This window comes from Triturus cristatus, chromosome 1_1 (genome assembly GCF_964204655.1).
Source record: "Triturus cristatus chromosome 1_1, aTriCri1.1, whole genome shotgun sequence".
In the NCBI taxonomy this organism is placed as follows: Eukaryota; Metazoa; Chordata; class Amphibia; order Caudata; family Salamandridae; genus Triturus; species Triturus cristatus.
This window is the reverse complement of record NC_140579.1, coordinates 71,349,771-71,372,270: the sequence shown is the minus strand read 5'-3', so window position 1 is coordinate 71,372,270 and position 22,500 is coordinate 71,349,771. Positions and strand designations below refer to the sequence as shown.

The 22,500-nt window shown below is 46.7% G+C and overlaps 1 protein-coding gene and 1 pseudogene across 2 annotated transcripts in view; both read right to left on the bottom strand.

The window, feature by feature from the left end:
• The window catches only part of LOC146869455 (E3 ubiquitin-protein ligase TRIM39-like), a 193,281-nt gene that overhangs the window by 41,932 nt on the left and 128,849 nt on the right, over nucleotides 1-22,500 (bottom strand). The window lies entirely within an intron of this gene.
• LOC146869459 (28S ribosomal RNA) overlaps nucleotides 22,296-22,500 on the bottom strand; it is a 2,033-nt pseudogene continuing 1,828 nt past the window's right edge.

The following is a 22,500-nucleotide window of genomic DNA, read 5'->3' as shown; positions in this document are numbered from 1 at the left end:
CAGCCTCGAGGTAGCCTCAGAAGTCGCGCTAGTCAGTTACTAGCCACTTTTCCCAAGTCGCCGGTCCCACGTCCCTCGTTGCCTCCACGGGTCTCAGCTTTGCTGTAGATGTGGATCTGGTCCAGAGGCGTCTGGAAGTCATGCCGCTGGTCAGTCTCTGCAGTCGTCCCTCGTAGGATCAGTCGCAAAGCAGCAGCGGTCACTGGATGGTGCCTGGTTGCCCAGGGTGGTCACTCCTTGGCCACAAGGGAGATTCTTCAGTCTTCTTCCTGAGGTTGAATGTCGAAGGTCAGAGTTTCTGTTCAAGTTGCAGATTTTCAGGGTAATCTAATTTCACAGGGCTCAGCTACCTCCTATTATACTAGGCTAGTGGGCTGGGCTACCTGCTAGGTCCCTCCTATGGGTGGGACTGTTGCAGGGATTCTGCTTATGCACAGAACTACGCGCAGGAAACCAGGACCTCAGAGAATTGTGGTGTACCAGAAACTCCCCTCAGAACCAAGAACCCCATATCCGACTAGCTTAGTGTCCCATTCGTTAGCCTAGATCTAGCTAGGCAGTCCCAATGTATAGACAAACCAGAACATGCGACTTAGATATGTCTCAGGAGTGGTGGGAATCCGAAATACCTGTTTGTACTTATTTAACAGTCCACAACATAATAATACAGACACAGTAAAGTTTAAAGAGTTTATTTTATAAACCTCGTGTCCTAATATGCAGTACTTTGGCTAACACTAGTAAACAAATGGTTAAGGTCAGAACCATCAGCATTGTTACAATACCATACACAATGAAAGGAGCAATCATAATAATAATGACTAACTAATAAGTTTATTATACTAATAGAAGGTCTCTTAGGCTAACAGGGGGAACCCCATACCGTATAGATCAGCTTAGTAGAATCACATCACAGGATCAGCTAGATTCTCTCATGCATCAGCTCTTCTGTTCGAATGAATCTAAAACATTCTGTCCTGTAATATTAATGGCACTTGTCTTTCAGATATTGGCAGCTGCATGTATGATATGTCTAAAAAGTGGTACGATCAATCTGAACACAACACTCTGCACCGTCTAGTGTCCTAGACTTGTTCTTTACATGATGTACAGACGAAGGTCGCAGCACAGTGTTAAGAATGTTAAACAATAAACTGTTATCCTGTAAGGCAAAGTCGAGTAAGCATTTCTAAAATGAATAACATATAACAATAGTGTCGCGTGCAAAGCAGCAGAAACGACAAGCTGACTTTCTAACAGTTGGCTCGGTTATGCTAACTTAGTGTTGTAAATAGGGAGTGGCTAACCCACCCTACAGGACCAGGAAGGGGAGTGGCTACACACCCTTTCCTTTGTCCAGTTTCGCGCCAGAGCTGGGGCTGGAGTGCCCCAGCGCCGGTTTGAACTGGACTATGCATGAAGCACCTTGTGTGCCCCAGGCATGTCTCATTCCATTCAGCCCTCCCTGCCCCAATACACTAAAGTCCGTCTAGAGAGGTGCTAGCACCTCCCCAAGCAGGAAACCTATTGTCCAGGCCTCCCTGGCTGGGAGGGCTCCCAGCTGCAGGAGGTCAGACTCGTGTCTGTGGCAGCAGCATCCATTTTGTGATGCTGAGGCTTTGGTTAGATTTAAAAAGCAAAGTAGGATTTTAACATGTCTCTCCCTCTAGAAGGGAGGAATAATATCCTCATCTCCAGAAATGGGATGGGGGTATTATTCCAAAGTGTTAGATACTTTACACGACATGTTTTGATAAAGCCAAACCATAGTTACCATAACCGTTTAAGATTATAAGGCACTTTAAGAGTATATGGTAGGCGATATCATAGAACAGCTATAAGGACATGGTTCTGAAAGCTGCAGACAGGCTCAGCTCATGCTAGAGCACCATCTCACATGTTACCAAGCACTCTGCCTCCAGGATTGTTAAGGCCTGCCATAGGAGTGGCTGATAGGTACACATGTGTCTATTTTAAGTGCAGATATAGGTATACTATATCTAAGCAAGGGGTGATTACACGACCTTGCCCCAGCTGAGTGATCAGCCAGTTGTGTCTGATTGTAAGGCCAGGCCAGGGGTGGTATAATACATGCTGCAGCCCCTGGTAGGCCTAGGGTACACCTAGTACATGATGTACAGACGAAGGTCGCAGCACAGTGTTAAGAATGTTAAACAATAAACTGTTATCCTGTAAGGCAAAGTCGAGTAAGCATTTCTAAAATGAATAACATATAACAATAGTGTCGCGTGCAAAGCAGCAGAAACGGCAAGCTGACTTTCTAACAGTTGGATCGGTTATGCTAACTTAGTGTTGTAAATAGGGAGTGGCTAACCCACACTACACCCCCCTTTGATCGAACTACTAACCACTAGAGGCGCACTTAGCAAGAACGCAGAGTTCAAGTGACATAGAACAGAACCAAGGGCGTGAACTATAAGTCCATATAAGGTAAGTGTAAAGTTCGAGAAAAAAAGAAGAAGAAAAAAGCGTGTAAAAAGTCAAAACGATGTCCCAGAGCAAAAACCATTAAAAAATTTGATAAAAAAAGAAAATAAAACAATGACATCTATGGATGCACCCTGTCTTGGCAACGGGAAACAGTTAATCCATCAAGGTATATGCACCGTAAGTTGCAACCGCCTCCAAGAGGAAATCATTGGAGCGTTCCGCAAAAGTATCTGCCATCCAATTTAGCAAGGGAAAGGAACACACGTGTTCATCAATTATCGGAGCATCAGCACCATAATAGGACAACTGTCCGCATCCTCGAGATAACTCCGTTCAAGGAATTCAATAGCGGCCTCTCCGATATCCCAGTTACCAAGGACTCCATGCGCAGCACCCAAGGCCATAAACCCGACACCTGAACAGGTAAACTCATGAGCCACTAAGGGGCACATCAAGTCATCAAAATCCAGGTCAAGCGACACCAAGTTTGACAAGCACAAATCCAGAGCCCACTGGAATGGACAATCTAGGCAGTGAAAGACAGGTTGTACACAGGTAAAAAAGGGAAACCCAAAGGATAATCCATACTTGACGCTCAAAGTCGCCAGAGGCAAAATGCCGTAGTATTCAAGCATCCGGTTACGAAGATGGATCAGGCGGGGCATGTTGTCTAGCAATACTAGGCGTGCAGCCATATCGTAGCGCGCAGATCAACAAGAGGATCCCAGCCGCAATAGCGAGGAGTAAGGGAAAACCTCCGAAGACACTCGAAAAAATAGAATGTAAAAACGCGGGGATCACACTAAAAATAGTTTGAAAAGATGTCACGAGGCCTGAGCCCACAACTTTAAAAAAATTTACAAGGCCAGTCGTAGACGAAGCATTAAAGATAGTCTGTATCAACGTTCCAAAATGTAGGGGGAGGTCAGTATTTAAAAGAGCTTGTACTTCAGTGCGTGTGTTTGCTATGTGAAGAAGAAATGTTTCACGGGACGAAGTCAAAGAAACCTCTTCCCGAGACAAAAGAGCCCTTATTTTACTCATCCTGTTGAACTCTGCGTTCAAGGTTGGAATCGCCGGCCAGATGGATATATCGAGCCTGCCGTGCGGGGGTGGGAAAAGGACGTTATTACAGCAAACCACCCTTTGTGAAACGGTGACTATGTAAGGAATACCCACTAGCATCCCACAGCAAGCTTCATTATTTAAAAGCAAATAACTACCGTTGGCAAGCAGCTTAAATGAAGACGTTATAACTGGCATCGGAATACCTTTTAGGACACAAGCTAAATTAGGAGCGTGTATATTGCAAGCGCCATGTAATTGTATATGTCTACAAATCACAGAATGATCAGGAGCGGAAGTGCACTCTTCACCTTTTAAGTAAACCTTCTTGCCATCTCTCACGCATCTATACGTGAAAGGAAGTGACCAAACTTCGTGCAGGAAGGCATCACCAAGCTGTTCATATCTGCCAATGGCATAATGCTTCATGCACGAACTGAACTTAAACCGGGAAAAAGGCAACGTGATCAATCCGTGTACGAGCCACACAGCCGAATTCAACTCAGCAATAGAAAAAGGTAAAGGTTCTAGTTTTTCAATATGCAGTAATGCATAAGTCGCGTCTTTCATGGACATAAACTGCTGTTTATCGGTCAAGTTAAAAGGAAGGAATAACGAAGACGTATTCATGTAATCCCAAGGGACTTTCCCAGCTTTTAACGTTTGCAAGGTCCATGCAAACTGCATAATTGAACGCAACTGATTTTGACCATGGTATAACACAGACACATCATCCTGCACAATGTCTACGACAGATGAAACAATATTATCTAATGTATAAATTCTTGAAGACAAGGTGTTAATACTATTATCTATAACAGCCAATACTTTCTCCATATTGGCCTGGTCAATAGCACGTAGCCTGGAAGCTGCTTCAATTTGTGATAACTTCCAAACTTCATTGTAAATAGCATAAACCCATCTCTTGGACCTGCCAGTCGCAGGACCTTTAATAAAATCATTTAAATCTATTTTGTCATTTAACCGTGATAAATGAAGCTTAACTGAAGCTAATGTGGAATGTTGCAACCATGACTGGCATAACTTACCTACCGAGTAGGTAGTTACCGTGTGTGACGATGGAAAACGAGGGTCTACTCCAGAAACCGACGTTGACAGGAATCTGAACCTGTCTGCCATACCAACCATCCTTCGGGATCTATTGCTGAAATATAGAAGGTGGTGTTGAAGACGAGGGACTGCAACATAGTAAGGGACAGATCTGTGTGATTCGCCCAATTAGGGTAAGCACCCAGATCCGGAATTGTGGGGGAATTCAATTTTTTAGATATAGCCAATCCAAAACAGGTGGTCTGAAAAATAGTTGAATTTAAAAATAACATATGATTTGGTATAAGACAACTAGCAAGACAAGCTTGGGTTTTGACTCAAAAAGCAGCAAGGCCAAGTCAAAGTAATCAAAAATAGAACAAAGGAAGGTGCCAATGCTGCACTACACTTTCAGACAAATTTAAACGAATGAATTGACTTAAACAAATCCATTTTGTCCATTTTATGGTTGATTTTAATCAAAAATATTTTATGCAATTTTTCTTATTATTTTGCACGGTTGTATTTAGAATGGTTCAGTAATATACACAAAAATTCAAAAGAAACACATACAAAAATACATTTTGACCGGTCCTCTTGCACGGTGTAGCTGGGATCCAAGGGCGCTTTCAAAGAAGAAGAATAAAAAGTTTTCGGTCGAACAAACACAGACTCGCTGCTCTCGACTGCCCCAAGACAGAACTAGCCGTTTTCGCTCAGGCTGAGTGAGGAACCACGGACGTTTATATGAGAGACCCCAGACAACTACCTATGCGTTCTTTCGAAGGCTAACCTCCATTCATTTGAACTCGTGGGTGTGCTACCGTAAAGTGTAGAAAGTTTTGGTCCTGACGAGAATCCCCGGTGAAGGGATTCGAAACGCGTAGACCTATCTCTGACTTGTCTTCGCCTTCAACATAAAAAACTCTTTAAAATAGGTTTTTCAAACAGTACAAGTGTTACTCATTTGATGTTTTGCTTTTTGTATATAAATGTAAATTGCCAATTGAATGTTGTCTATTGTCTGATTGCTTGAGGTATGCTAGTTGTGTGGACATCTTACGTGTTTATGTAATGTAAATATTTGAAATGTATTTTTGTATGTGTTTCTTTTGAATTTTTGTGTATATTACTGAACCATTCTAAATACAACCGTGCAAAATAATAAGAAAAATTGCATAAAATATTTTTGATTAAAATCAACCATACAATGGACAAAATGGATTTGTTTAAGTCAATTCATTCGTTTAAATTTGTCTGAAAGTGTAGTTCAGCATTGGCACCTTCCTTTGTTCTATTTTTGGTATAAGACAGGCACGATGCAAAGCTTCTGTTCCTTGTACCTGCCACGGTTTAGTTCCCCAAACCGATTTAAGATCGACAGTAGCTTTCCAGAGGTCATAACCTCCAATAGCCAATTCTACCACCACCTTAAAATAAAAAGAGTCAGGGTGAGACACACTAAAATCCGAAAAGTATGTGAATTTTTTCACTAAAGTGGCAGAACTGCCAGGCATAGGGACAGGACAATGTTCCCACTGAGTGAAATTAACAAAATTCCGAAAAGTATTTGCCCTGTGTAAGAAATGTGTGCCATAATGTTGATAGCAAAATTTTTCATCGTAATTTGCATTATTCAAATATAAATCCTCAGCATCAAATGCAGCATAATATTTCAAATCAGAAAACAGTGTTTCTATCGTTTGCACATCCCAATCATCAGAGCGGATGTTCTGTTTAACTACATCACCCATAGAAACACGAAAAACAGTTGGTACATTAATTACTTCGGTAGGACCATGAATTTGAAAGTTCACAGCATCCCAAGCAATTCCATCACGTACAGGCCAGGCGGTGATGTTCACAAAAGTCTGGTCCCTTTTCATGATGTGTGATGAGGAATGGGGGGCTAAAGTTCCATCAATTAATCGAATTGTAGATCGTTCATTCAGGTAGTGTCCATTGATCAATTTAAAAAACACTACCACAAAGCCAATGGTCATGAACAAAAAAATACTTATTAGCACCAGCCAGATGTAAGTCCAAGGTGCAACCAAAAAATGTCTCTTGAACCAGGCAAAAAATTTAGAAATTTTGGAAGGGGCAGTGGAAGTCAATGATTCAGTTTCAAAGGAAGAATGTGACTGGGCAATTGTTGTTGAATGTAATAGAGGCAAAGGTACTTCTGTTGGATAAGCATATTCAGGATCATCAGGTAAACCACCAGCATTAGATGGCATAGAAGGACCAGGAACTGCAAGCATCTTAATGGAAACTTCAGGCAAGATGTTAGAGGGTGGCACTACAACAGAGTTTCTCAGCACTGATGGGCAAGAAACCGAAGGTGTCATACTATGGAGAATCGGCCACCCGCTGTAGCTTGACATTGTCAATCGAGATGTACCTGTTATCCTTGCGACCAGGGAGTGGAGGTAAAACATCTGTACGCGTACCCAGGACTCCAAGCACCGGGACCGGTGCACAATAAGAGGGACCGAACTCCTTCTTGTTCTCCACCTTCTCACGGACCAGGTCACCAACTCGAGGTAGCCAGCCGACTGCCGGTATCTGGAGCTCAGCTTCGGATGTAGAGGGTACGTGTCCTTTCGCTAGAGTGTCTCTGGCTTCTTGTAGATTCTGCAATACAGCACAGTGGTCATCTAGGTCAAAAGTGGCGGCAGCTGCCGCCATGTCTAGACCATCAAGGTCCGGGACAAACATTCTCACTCCAAAGAGCATCATGTACGGGGTCCTCCCGCCCAGAGACCTTCTAGGGAGATTATTAAGTGCACGTTGTACGTCATACAAGTGGGAAAGCCAGTTCCGGCCTGTACCTAACACCCTCGCTGTCAAAGATTGCTTTAGGTCACGGTTCATCCGCTCCACAACACTATTGCCCTCAGGCCGGTATGGAGACGAAAATTTGACTTGGACCCCCAGTTCTCTCATGGCCTCCTTGTACGCCTTTGAGGCGAACGCAGGACCTTGATCAGAATGAAGGGTACCACATGCAAAACTCCCTATAAAGACACGCAAATCCTTGATGACAGTTTTGGCATCAGCGCTCCTTTGTGGCCATACCCACAGGAAACGTGTGCACGAATCAACTGCAACCAAGATATATTTGTACGCAGTATCAGAGGTAATAGGACCGCAGTGATCTAAATAAACGCACGCAAGTGGTTGATTAGATATATGCAACTGCGTTTGTGGTGGACGCGCTACAGAGGAAGGTTTAATCTGTTGGCAAATGTCACAATTAAGAACGTATGCCCGCGCTTGTTTGTACAAACCGTACCACCAGTAACGTTGCTGCAAAAGAGATATAGTTGCCAACACTCCAGCATGCACAGACGCAACACCCTCGTGGGCAGCTGAAATCAAAGATGGTCTGCAGTCCGCGTTGGGAATCAATCTGTCACCAACGTCGTTAATCCTCACTAACGGGACGTTATCAGGACTTAAGCGATAATGGTAACGAGAAGGGAATCCCTTCGGAAAGTTTTTCCCTGTCTCGGAAGCAGCAATAGCCGCCAAGATGTCATCATCGATCTTACTTTTTGATCTTGTAACTGCTGCTACTAGATATGTCGCCACTGCTGTTTTTGCTGCCTCGTCAGCCAGACTGTTACCGACAGCATGGACGCCAACTCGTTGGTGACCAAGAGTGTGAATTACATTCACGAGAGGCAGCAGTTCTTTAAGTGCTGCCACTCGAACCCAAAGTGTTTTATGCTTTATTGTGGTACCTTTGGAATCATGGAAATCATTCTGAATCCAAAAATGTAGATTGTCATTGTAAGATTGAACACAATAGAACGAATCACACACCACTAGAGTGGGGATTCGTAGATCAGCGTACTCCAGTGCAAGCACCAGAGCACGAACTTCAGCCAACTGCGCGGTACAATCACCCAATGTCTGTGTATGCACAGCTTCAGATTGGAACTCTCCATTCACGAAAGTACCCACTACAATTGCGCAGGCAGCTGAATAGGCGTGCTTCGATCCAGTAGCGGGTTGCGCAGACCCATCAGTGTAAATGACACAACGGTACTCCTCAAGTGGGCGCAATGTCGAAGGAGTCGGATGAACGAATTCATAATCCAAGAACTCCTGAGACTGCAACGCTGCGTCAAATATATATGTGACGTCTTGCGAAGCTAAGGAAGTTGCCCATGGTATCCACCTTGGATGCAAAGCCTTAGAATTTGGTACACTAGCTTTAGTGACTGCCTCGAGAGCAGGATACGGTGTTACCACCAGCATGTGCTTTCTCTGTGATAACGCGCGTTCTTTCAGGATCGCCATCTGAACTGCTGTCAGAACTTTTTCGACAGCGGAAAAGCACAGCTCAGCTGAAGTGTACAGATGAGATTTATAAGCAATGGGAACGGTGTCGCCCTCATTGAAAGTTAAGTACGTGAAACCCACTGCTCCTGGTACAATTCTAATGACCAGGTTAGTGTGGTTATCACGAGTTTGTAAGTATTTTGAAGCAAGAAGATCAGACTGCAAAGTTTGCAATGCCGCTGTATGCTCTGGCAGCCAGCATGATTTGGTAAAAGTAGGTTGTACCAAGGCATAAAGTGTCTTGATACGCTGGGCATAATCAGGAATGTAGGTACGACCGAAATTCAGAAAACCCAGCAATGATTGTAATTTCTTCAGCGTTGTAGGAGTACAAAGGCGTGCGCACTTCTCAAGGAAGTGCGGAGCCAAGCCACGACCCTCATCGTTGAGTTCGTACCCCAAGAACAACACTTTGAGCTCGGCTATGTGGCACTTCACAAAATTTAATTTGTATCCGAAGTCTGCAAACATAGTAATTATGCTATCCACGCGAGCAAGGTGTGGAAGCAACTCGTCGTCTGTTAGATAAATGTCATCAACATACGAGTATGCATCCGGGTCCATATACTCTAAGAGCGAGACCACTCGAGCAGCAAAGACCCAAGGGCTGTTCTTATAGCCCATAGGCAGCCTATTAAACTTTCTTTGTTTACCGCCCGAGGTAAAAGCCGTCCACTCACTACTTTGAGGGGACAGGTTATGGCTGTAAAAGCCATTGGAAATGTCAAGTGTGGTTTTAAACCGTTTTCTCACAAGACTATCGACGAGAGCGGACCCATGAGTATTCTGTACCGCGCACGTCCGGCAGTGAGAGTTTAAGTGCCGGTAATCCAAAACTAGGCGGTACGACCCATCAGGCTTCGTCACAGTGAATAAAGGGTTATTCATAGGTGACACACAAGTTTCAATTACTCCCTGATATTCCAATTGTTCGAGGATAGTCGCGACGTGAGATCTAGCTTCACGACGCATGGGATATTGGGGTTGAGGCTGGGGATCGGACCGCAATGGAATCGTATGGTCAGGAGAAATTTTATCCCAGCCCACTTGATTGCGATACAACGCAGGCGCTTGCACCTGCGCCCACTCCCCGGCCAACCTGTTAGCATGTTCCATAGGCACCATGTGCCCAAAGGCGGGGAGGATCACCCCCTCCCCTCTAGGAACATCCAAAATGAAAGCCGGAGGCCAATCCTCCTCTGCTAACAGAATGTCATAAGTGGAGGACAAATTATCCCAAAAAACTACTCTAATTCTACGATGTATGTCACCCTCTATTTTAAGGATTATGTCAAACATCTGTTCAGGGGGGGCCACGCGAGTATCAGCAGTTTCAACACTCACATATGTATCAGTTGCTGTCACCTCCAGATACGGACGCAGTGCTTGCCGCACTACTGTAACTTCCGCCGCGCTGTCTAACACCGTTAGAGCCCATGTCCGGTTCTGAACCAGTGTCCGTACCATCTGAGGCATATCTCGCTGTTAGTGCAGCAACTTTCTTTTTCTGAAACGGAGGTCTTTGACGCGCAGCGTCGTCCTGCTTGCCTTTTACGTCAGTCTGTCGGGGTTGCTCACGACCTTGAGCACACCTCCCTCTTCCACGGTCTCCGCCACCGGATTGTGAAGCCGATGTTTCCTGTGAAGAACGAGGAGAGCGTTCAGAAACCTGAAATCTATCAGGTGACTTAATATTAGAACGATCGCGCAAATCATATTTACGTTCAGTTGAACTGGCGAAGCAGAATGCGACCTACGCTTCTGTTGCTGTTTTCCCTGTTTTTTGGTTCACCAACTTTCCTTCGGAAACTTGGGCTTCTCATCTTTGGTAGACGAACTTACCTTAGTCTGCTGTACTACATCAGGAATCATTACGGTGGGTTTCACGCCTAGGGCGTACGTCCCACCATCCTGTAGGCTTTTGCAATAATTTTTGCAAATTCCCTGGGTCTGTCGGCAGGATCCACAAGTTCCAGCATATTGCCTACTTGGAACTGCATGGCATCTCCTTTTAGGTTCCCCATCACCATGGAACAAACCACATCGAAGCTGTCGACAAGCCTCATTCCCAATTCAATGGCCGCCTCTGCACCATGATTGTCCTGAACTTTCTTGATTACAGAGGGTAGTACAGACATAGACGGAGTGCCATAGCACTTCGAATAGGTCGCAGCAAAGACCTTGCCCCAATTGTTACAATCGACAATATCAGGTACTAGATCTTTTGGCAAAGTAATGGTAAGTATCCTGTGTTTATCCACAGGAGAAGTGTCTGGAAACACGGCTTCCAGTTGATCAAACTTTTCAGCAAGCCAGTAAGGAAATTCATCCTTACTTTGGGGGCGCTTGCCTACAACCGCATTAACCATCACAGGACTAATGACCACGGCTCGGTGTTCATTCGTGTGACCCGCAACCGCAGGTGCCCCCACCTGCACGTTGCGAGACACGTACTGCACTAAAGCCCTATGGACCGTAATCAGGGCAGTGTGTAGTACCCGTAAGTCTGCCACCCCAACCGTCAAGTAGTTGGGATGGGGTGTAAAACCGGCCAGCACCGGCCAATCAGCCCCTGCAATTGACAAAGGGCCAAGTCTTGGCGGTGCCACCGTATGGGGAAGGGCGCCATTAAACCAAAAGGTATGCTGCCAGGCTGAAATAGGTATTTCTAGTGTCCTATACGGAGCATAAGCTGCAGGTACCTGTGTGGCAGTGTAGGTGTGGAACGTATCATCGTCCGCATTCACCTCTGGAAAAGTCACCCAAGAGTAAAACAACTCATAAGGGTGTGCTGCGTCAGCAGCAACCACAAAGACCACAGCCAGCCCGTCATCAGGCACTCCATATGTCCTTAAATGTTGACGTAAAGGAACCCGACTATGTGCGGCTATATCGACCGCCATTAGGACACACTAAAGAATAACGACAAGTCCTACAGTAGCACTTGGGTTCAGTAAAAACTAATCTTTTTAATTATCAAGCTTGAACGAACCTTTAGTCGAAACCTAGGTAGATTAAGCCGTCACTCCCGTTATCCGCAAACCAGAGTGAGGGCGTTGTGGACTAATAAAGGTACTTTTAAGGCGTCTCAGATCATAACACGTTGGGCGCCATGTTGCAGGGATTCTGCTTATGCACAGAACTACGCGCAGGAAACCAGGACCTCAGAGAATTGTGGTGTACCAGAAACTCCCCTCAGAACCAAGAACCCCATATCCGACTAGCTTAGTGTCCCATTCGTTAGCCTAGATCTAGCTAGGCGGTCCCAATGTATAGACAAACCAGAACATGCGACTTAGATATTTCTCAGGAGTGGTGGGAATCCGAAATACCCGTTTGTACTTATTTAACAGTCCACAACATAATAATACAGACACGGTAAAGTTTAAAGAGTTTATTTTATAAACCTCGTGTCCTAAGATGCAGTACTTTGGCTAACACTAGTAAACAAATGGTTAAGATCAGAACCATCAGCATTGTTACAATACCATACACAATAAAAGGAGCAATCATAATAATAATGACAGTGGTAAACAGCCACACTCCTTTCTCTATTAACCCCTTGCATGCCCGCCCCTTTCCCCGCCCAGTGCCGCGCTTTGTATTAGCGGGCGGAGTTCATGACGAGCTGGACTCGTCATGGGCACAGCGCCACCGCAGCCCATGACGAGTCCAGCTCGTCATGGGCACTGAAGGGGTTAACTAATAAGTTTATTATACTAATAGAAGGTCTCTTAGGCTAACAGGGGGAACCCCATACCGTATAGATCAGCTTAGTAGAATCACATCACAGGATCAGCTAGCTTCTCTCATGCATCAGCTCTTCTGTTCGAATGAATCTAAAACATTCTGTCCTGTAATATTAATGGCACTTGTCCTTCAGATATTGGCAGCTGCATGTATGATGTGTCTAAAAAGTGGTACGATCAATCTGAACACAACACTCTGCACCGTCTAGTGTCCTAGACTTGTTCTTTACATGATGTACAGACGAAGGTCGCAGCACAGTGTTAAGAATGTTAAACAATAAACTGTTATCCTGTAAGGCAAAGTCGAGTAAGCATTTCTAAAATGAATAACATATAACAATAGTGTCGCGTGCAAAGCAGCAGAAACGACAAGCTGACTTTCTAACAGTTGGCTCGGTTATGCTAACTTAGTGTTGTAAATAGGGAGTGGCTAACCCACCCTACAGGACCAGGAAGGGGAGTGGCTACACACCCTTTCCTTTGTCCAGTTTCGCGCCAGAGCTGGGGCTGGAGTGCCCCAGCGCCGGTTTGAACTGGACTATGCATGAAGCACCTTGTGTGCCCCAGGCTTGTCTCATTCCATTCAGCCCTCCCTGCCCCAATACACTAAAGTCGGTCTAGAGAGGTGCTAGCACCTCCCCAAGCAGGAAACCTATTGTCCAGGCCTCCCTGGCTGGGAGGGCTCCCAGCTGCAGGAGGTCAGACTCGTGTCTGTGGCAGCAGCATCCATTTTGTGATGCTGAGGCTTTGGTTAGATTTAAAAAGCAAAGTAGGATTTTAACATGTCTCTCCCTCTAGAAGGGAGGAATAATATCCTCATCTCCAGAAATGGGATGGGGGTATTATTCCAAAGTGTTAGACACCTTACACGACATGTTTTGATAAAGCCAAACCATAGTTACCATAACCGTTTAAGATTATAAGGCACTTTAAGAGTATATGGTAGGCGATATCATAGAACAGCTATAAGGACATGGTTCTGAAAGCTGCAGACAGGCTCAGCTCATGCTAGAGCACCATCTCACATGTTACCAAGCACTCTGCCTCCAGGATTGTTAAGGCCTGCCATAGGAGTGGCTGATAGGTACACATGTGTCTATTTTAAGTGCAGATATAGGTATACTATATCTAAGCAAGGGGTGATTACACGACCTTGCCCCAGCTGAGTGATCAGCCAGTTGTGTCTGATTGTAAGGCCAGGCCAGGGGTGGCATAATACATGCTGCAGCCCCTGGTAGGCCTAGGGTACACCTATGCCCTGGGTACCTATGGTACACTGTACAGGGGCTGATAAGGTGACCCTTACCAATTGGGTTATGTACCTAAAGTACATAGTATGAATTTAGAGAGAGAACAGCTGGGCTGTGGGTCTGAATAGCAGGCCCACAGCCACATCTAAGTCGAAAACCAGTGAAGCAAAAGCAAAAAGTGGGGGTGAACATAGAAAGCAGACCCTACTCTCCTACACAACCCCCCCAAACTTAGGGACATTAAACTAACCTTGACCAGTTGAGTCTTCATGTTTTAAGTGGAAATATCTGGAGAGTCCATCTGCATTGGCATGGTCAGTCCCAGGTCTATGTTCCACTGTGAAGTCCATCCCCTGTAGGGAAATGGACCACCTAAGAAGTTTGAGATTTTCACCCTTCATCTGATTTAGCCACAAGAGGGGCTTATGGTCTGTCTGAATCTTGAAGTGAGTGCCAAACAGGTATGGCCTCAGCTTCTTCAGGGCCCAAACCACAGCAAAGGCCTCCCTCTCAATAGCTGACCAACGTTTCTCTCTAGGGGTCAGCCTTCTACTAATAAAAGCAATGGGCTGGTCTTGACCATCTATATTCAGTTGTGAAAGAACAGCTCCCACACCCAACTCAGAAGCATCTGTCTGGACAATGAACTTGTTGGAGTAGTCTGGACTTTTCAGAATAGGTGCAGTGCACATGGCCTGCTTCAGGTCATCAAATGCCTTCTGACAGCTTACTGTCCACTGAACTTTCTTTGGCATCTTCTTAGAGGTCAAGTCATTAAGTGGTGTCACAATGGACCCATAGTTCTTAAGAAACTTTCTGTAGTACCCAGTCAGGCCCAAGAAAGCTCTGACCTGTGTCTGGGTAATTGGAGGAGTCCAGTTCTTTATGGTCTGGATCTTGCTCTCCAGTGGTTGAACCTGACCCCCACCTACTAGGTGGCCCAGGTACACAACCTTGCTCTGCCCTATCTGGCACTTAGTGGCCTTGATAGTGAGGCCTGCCTTTTGCAGGGCCTCTAAAACATTCCTCAGGTGGACCAGGTGATCCCCCAGGTGGAGCTAAAGACAGCAATATCATCAAGATAAGCTGCACAGTAGTCATCCAGGCCTGTAAGGACTTGATTCACCAACCTTTGGAAAGTGACAGGTGCATTCTTCAAACCAAAGGGCATTACCACAAATTGATAATGTCCTCCTGGGGTTGAGAATGCAGTTTTGGCCTTTGCACTCTCAGCTAGTCTGATTTGCCAGTAGCCTGCTGTCAGGTCAAATGTGCTCAAAAACTTGGCAGCTGCCAATCTGTCAATGAGCTCATCTGCCCTAGGTATTGGGTGAGCATTTGTCCTAGTGACAGCATTGAGACCTCTGTAGTCTATGCAAAACCTCATCTCTCTCTTACCATCTTGGGTGTGAGGTTTTGGCACAAGAACTACAGGACTAGCCCAAGGGCTCTCTGAAGGTTCAATGACTCCCAGCTCCAACATTTTTGTACCTCAACTTTTATGCAGTCCCTGACATGGTCAGGTTGCCTGTAGATTTTACTCTTCACAGGCAGACTGTCACCAGTGTCCACCTCATGGGTGCACCAGTTTGTCTGACTTGGGGTCAGGGAGAACATATGTCTGTAGGTCTGTAGAACTTGTCTGCAGTCCTGTTGTTGGTGGTCAGTGAGGCTGTCTGAAAAGACCACACCATCAACTGAACCATCATCAGGGTTCTGAGTCAGCAGGTCTGGGAGAGGGTCACTCTCTTCCTCCTGCCCCTCATCTGTAGCCATAAGTAAGCCCATGTCTGCCCTGTCAACATATGCCTTTAATCTGTTGACATGAAGCACCCTGTGGGGGCTTCTGGGAGTCCCAAGGTCCACCAAGTAGGTGACTTCTCCCTTTTGTTCAACAATAGTGTGGGGTCCAGACCACTTGTCTTGGAGTGCTGCTGGGGCCACTGGCTCCACCACCCACACTTTCTGTCCTGGCTGGTACACAGTCAGCATAGGCTTTTGGTCATGCCAAGCTTTTTGGAGTTCTTGCCTTGCCTCAAGGTTTTTAGAAGCCTTCTTCATGTACTCTGCCATCCTTGAGCTGAGGCCAAGCACATAATCCACTATATCCAGCTTAGGTTGTCTGAGAGGTCTCTCCTATCCTTCCCTTACTAGACACAGGGGTCCCCTTACAGGATGCCCAAACAAAAGCTCAAAAAGGCTGTAGCCAACCCCCTTTTGTGGGACCTCTCTGTAAGCAAACAGAAGGCAGGGTAAAAGGATGTCCCATCTTCGCCTAAGCTTGTCTGGTAAACCTTTTATCAGCCCTTTTAGGGTCTTGTTGAATCTCTCCACAAGCCCATTGCACTGTGGGTGATAGGGGGTAGTGAATTTGTAGTTTACACCATACTCCTTCCACATTGCAGTCAAATAACCTGACATGAAGTTGGCACCTCTGTCAGAGACAACCTCCTATGGAAAGCCCACTCTGGAGAACACTCCAAGTAGGGCCCTTGCCACAACAGGAGCTGTTGTGGTCCTCAGGGGTATAGCTTCTGGATACCTGGTGGCATGGTCCACTATCACCAGTATGAATCTGTGCCCAGATGCTGTTTGGGGGTCCATTGGTCCTACAATGTCTATCCCCACTCTCTCAAAGGGAACCCCCACCACAGGTAGTGGTATTAGGGGGGCCTTTGTGATGCCACCTGATTTGCCACTGGCTTGGCAGGTGACACAGGAGCGACAAAACTCCTTGGTATCTTCTGACATGTGAGGCCAGTGAAAGTGAGGGACAAGTCTGTCCCAGGTCTTGTTCTGGCCTAAGTGTCCTGCAAGGGGAATATCATGGGCCAAGGTAAGAAGGAAGCCTCTGAAACTCAAGGGTATGACCAACCTCCTGGAAGCACCAGGCTTGGGGTCTCTAGCCTCTGAGTACAGCAGCCCTTCATCCCAATACACTTTATGGGTACCTTGAGCATTCCCTGCAGCCTCAGCAGCAGCCTGCTGTCTGAGGGGTTCAAGAGAGGGGCAGTCTAACTGGGCCTGCCTCAGATCTGCCCTTGAAGGTCCCCCTGTCCCAAGAAACTCAACCTGATCAGGTTCCAGTTCTTCTAGGACAGTTCCTTCAGGGCTCTCAGAATCATCCTCCTGTGAGGGCTGATCCTCCACCTGAGGCAGGGGGGAAGGCACAGCCTTAACCCTACTGCTCTTTCTCTTGGGTTGTGACTGGTCCATTGTCCCAGGATCCAGCACTTGTTCAGTGTTGCACATTTTGGCCTGTGACCTAGTCACAGCAAGGACATGTGCATCTATTCCCAGCATTTCTGCATGGGTCCTATACTCCACTTCAGACCAAACTGAAGTTTCAAGGTCATTTCCCAACAGACACTCTACAGGAAGGTCTGAACTTACCACAACTTTCTTGAGGCCAGTTACCCCTCCCCAGGAGAAGTTAACAATTGCCACACTATGGGAGGTAGTGGCATTGCTAGCGTTGGTCACTAGGTAATTCTCACCTAGCATGATCTGTCCAGGGTGCACAAAGGCAGGTGTCACCATTGTGACACTAGCCCCGGTGTCCCTGTAGGCCTGAGCCATTCTATGGTTGATTAAAGGAGTCTGTCTGTACTTGCCCTGGTTACTGGGACCCACAGTAGAGGACAAAGCTATGTCCCCATCACAGATCAGAACAGCCTGAGTTGGTATCCTGACTAGGCCAGGATCCACCTCAGTTCCCATGGTTAACCCTATTACACCCATTTGCTGGGAACCACCACTTACAGCTGGACTAGGGGGTACAGTTGCCATAGGGGCAATGGTGGTTGGGGGCTTGTCCTTTTTGGTGCACTCACTAAACCAATGGGAATTGGACTTACAATAGTTGCACCAAGGTTTCTTTTGGCCATCTTTCTTTTTATCCTTTTTGGGACCACCCTCCCCCTGAGCCTTTTGGGGGCCTGGTGAAGACTTCTGGTCTTTTGTTTTCTGCTCATTACCCTTCTGGTCTGCCTTTTTCTGATCACCGCCCTGGTTCTGGCTTTTCTGCTTAATTCTAGTCCTGACCCACCTATCTGCCTTCTTTCCCAATTCTTGGGGAGAAGTCAGATCAGAATCAATCAGGTGTTGATGCAATAGCTGGTTTTGACAGTTGTTAAGTATTTGCTCTCTCATGATCAAATTATACAATCCTGTATAGTCCTTAACCCCACTGCCCAATAGCCAGCCTTCCAAAGCCTTAGTGGCACAATCTACAAAGTCAGTCCAGTCCTGAGTCTGTGTCTTCTGGGTATCCCTGAACAACAACCTGTATTGTTCAGTGGTTAGGCCAAACCCATCAATCAGAGCACTCTTCAGGACAGTGTAATTATTAGCATCCTCATCACTAACTGTGAGGAGCTTGTCTCTACCTTTCTCAGAGAAGGAGAGCCACAAGATAGCTGCCCACTGACTCTGGGGTACCTGCTGTACTCTGCAGGCCCTCTCCAGAGCAGTTATCCATTTGTGGATGTCATCCCCACACTTGTAGGGAGGGACAATCTTGCTCAGGTTTCTATTATCATAGGCCCTGTCTCTATCCTTAGGGATAATGCTGCCACCAGTGGGTTCTAACCCACTTAACTTTTGCTCTCTGGCCAGAGCAAGTTTCTCCTTGGCAAGGGCAAGTTCTTCCCTTTCAATCCTCAGATTAACTTTCCTCATTCTGGCCTTATGCTCTCTTCTCTGGGGAGAAGTCATCCCCCTATGAGAAGAGGCATTGGAGCTATTAGAGATATGGGAGTGGATAGATTCCCTTGAAGGGGATCTTCCTCTCCTCTCTCTTTGGTTAAGTCCACCTGGGGGTCTGAATGGGGGGACCCCATTCTGACTCCCATGTAGGCTTAAGTTAACCTGGCTAAGTCTCTTAACTAATACCTGGCTATCTACCTCATCTTCTGAAGTCCCTGACTCATCTGTGTGGTGAGGGAAGTCTCCTGTAGAGGGTAGACCCTCACTGTTACCTAAGGTACTATCCTGGGAGGCTTTCTGAGAATCATACTCTTCTAGGATCTCCACTAGATAAATGAGGGTAGGGTTGGAACCCTGTTTTAACTTTCTGGAGGTACACAATTGTCTCATCTCCTGAAAAGTTAGGGTATCATATCTAGAGGGTATCCTTCTAGGATTTACCTCTCCTGAGAGAGAATCATCTTGATCTCCTCTCAGAGACATGATCTAGTGAGGGTGTGGTGTGTGCACCTACCTACACTAGTTGTATCTACTAAAACCTCTCTAGTAGTTGTAGTCAGGGTGTGCTAGGCCCTTCAGCCTACAACTGCTAAGTTCAGTAGAACTTAAGTATTTATAAGCTATGTTATATGTACCTGACAAATATCTCTGTGATCTTTCAATTTGATATCTCAAGATTACAATGGTATTACAACAGCAGGCTCAGATCCCAACCGTTGCTCACCAATGTGAGAAGTTGGCCTGATATATGATGTCACTAATTCTAGTGTACACCTTCTATCAGTCCAAACAACCCTTATGGTGATTGGTTGTAAAGTCAACCTTATAGACCAGCTATCCTAATGGTAGCATGGACAAGAGCAGTCTTAGGCTAAACTCTGAATGGCATGTGAAGCCAGCTGTTATACCATATGTAACCCCTTGAATATCAAATGAAAGGACACCACAACAGATATATAAAAAATAGAATGTATTTATTCTAAGTCAAAACACCCTCAGCACTCTTTATGAGATTAGAGGTAAGTACAACACAGTCTTATTTAAGCATACATAAGTCACACAGGTAAGTAATACAGTTAGGCCCTAGGGGCCACGCAAACCATATACTAAGTAAGTGGTATAAGAACCACTGTCACGAACACAGGATAGGCCGAGGCCTAGGGAATCGCTGGGGCTACACTAAACTACCAGGGATTAGGAAGTAGGAGGCCCACGGGATTCAGGTGCAGAGTGGAAACACTCACGCGTAATGCGTAAGAGTCGATAGAAATAGTGATAGTTAGAAATTAAGAGTTTTAGGACACTTCTGAAGTAGCTAGGAGTTCGAGACTTGGAAACTAGACCCTTGGATAGTCAATACCCTTGTGAGCACCGGAGTACTCAAGTTACCTAGCCCACGGGCTGCGGGTGCATAGATGTGAACTTGCGTCGGGTTTCGTCGTTGACTCCTATGGATACCTGAAGAAAAGTTGCTGACAGGCAGTCAGTGAAGAGTGTCCAGTGGATTCCGGGGATGGAATCAAGTAGAAGGAGTCCTGCAAGAAAAGGGGACAGAGTCTGAGTCACTAGCCCGGGACCAGGAAGGAACCAGGAAGGAGCCAGGCGATGTCGTGAAGATGCAGGTGAAGAGGTGAAGCTTGTCTCAGCAGCCACGGGTACCAGGAGGCGTCGAGGATGTCCAGAACCAGGAGGCGAGCTGTCCCACGAAGGCTCTTGCTGTCGGCGGTGTCGATGTCGAGTTAGGACCCAACAAGCCTTGGCAAGCGGAACCCACGCAGGATGGAGGACTTGCTTCTGGTGCAGACCAGGAAGGTCTGGGGTGCTTCGCTTTCACAGGGGAGCGAGTGACGGTCTGGAGGAGCTGGACCAGCAAATCAAAGTTTCAGGTTCATCGTCGCAGAAGTCACTAGCCAACAGGCCAGCAATCGGACAACGCGTCGAGCAGGTCAGGTGCAGAAGGGCCCCACGCAGAACACGTGAAGTGTGGGGAGCTGGTCTTCTTTGCAGATGGTGCTCGGGATTGGAGCTTCTCAATTCCCCAAGCACAGCCTCGAGGTAGCCTCAGAAGTCGCGCTAGTCAGTTACTAGCCACTTTTCCCAAGTCGCCGGTCCCACGTCCCTCGTCGCATCCACGAGTCTCAGCTTTGCTGTAGATGTGGAACTGGTTCAGAGGTGTCTGGAAGTCACGGCGCTGGTCAGTCTCTGCAGTCGTCCCTCGTAGGATCAGTCGCAAAGCAGCAGTGGTCACTGGATGGTGCCTGAATGCCCAGGGTGGTCACTCCTTGGCCACAAGGGAGATTCTTCAGTCTTCTTCCTGAGGTCGAATGTCGAAGGTCCAGAGTTTCTGTTCAAGTTGCAGATTTTCAGGGTAATCTAATTTCACAGGGCTCAGCTACCTCCTATTATAATAGGCTAGTGGGCTGGGCTACCTGCTAGGTCCCTCCTATGGGTGGGACCAGGAAGGGGAGTGGCTACACCCCCTTTCCTTTGTCCAGTTTCACGCCAGAGCTGGGGCTGGAGTGCCCCAGCGCCGGTTTGAACTGGACTATGCATGAAGCACCTTGTGTGCCCCAGGCATGTCTCATTCCATTCAGCCCTCCCTGCCCCAATACACTAAAGTCCTATAGAACCTCCCCAAGCAGGAGACCTATTGTCCAGGCCTCCCTGGCTGGGAGGGCTCCCAGGTGCAGGAGGTCAGACTCGTGTCTGTGGCAGCAGCATCCATTTTGTGATGCTGAAGCTTTGGTTAGATTTAAACAGCAAAGTAGGATTTTAACATGTCTCTCCCTCTAGAAGGGAGGAACAATATCCTCATCTCCAGAAATGGGATGGGGTTATTATTCCAAAGTGTTAGACACCTTACACGACATGTTTTGATAAAGCCAAACCATAGTTACCATAACCGTTTAAGATTATAAGGCACTTTAAGAGTATATGGTAGGCGATATCATAGAACAGCTATAAGGACATGGTTCCGAAAGCTGCAGACAGGCTCAGCTCATGCTAGAGCACCATCTCACATGTTACCAAGCACTCTGCCTCCAGGATTGTTAAGGCCTGCCATAGGAGTGGCTGATAGGTACACATGTGTCTATTTTAAGTGCAGATATAGGTATACTATATCTAAGCAAGGGGTGATTACACGACCTTGCCCCAGCTGAGTGATCAGCCAGTTGTGTCTGATTGTAAGGCCAGGCCAGGCATGGCATAATACATGCTGCAGCCCCTGGTAGGCCTAGGGTACACCTATGCCCTGGGTACCAATGGTACACTGTACAGGGGCTGATAAGGTGACCCTTACCAATTGGGTTATGTACCTAAAGTACATAGTATGAATTTAGAGAGAGAACAGCTGGGCTGTGGGTCTGAATAGCAGGCCCACAGCCACATCTAAGTCGAAAACCAGTGAAGCAAAAGCAAAAAGTGGGGGTGAACATAGAAAGCAGACCCTACTCTCCTACAGCGACCACTGCAGCTGGGGCGATCCACAGGAAGGGCCCGGCTCGCGTCCAGAGTCGCTGCCGCCCCGAAGGGAGGTGCCTCTTCCAGCCGCGGCACACGCCCAGCCCCGCTTTGCGCCCCAGCCCGACCGACCCAGCCCTTAGAGCCAATCCTTATCCTGAAGTTACGGATCTGACTTGCGACTTCCCTTACCTACATTGTTCCAACATGCCAGAGGCTGTTCACCTTGGAGACCTGCTGCGCATATGGGTAAAACCCGGAGCGAGATTTACACCATCTCCCCTGGATTTTCAAGGACCAGCGAGAGCTCACCGGACACCGCCAGAACCGCGACGCTTTTCAAGGCTCGGGCCCCTCTCTCGGGGCGAACCCATTCCAGGGCGCCCTGCCCTTCACAAAGAAAAGAGAACTCT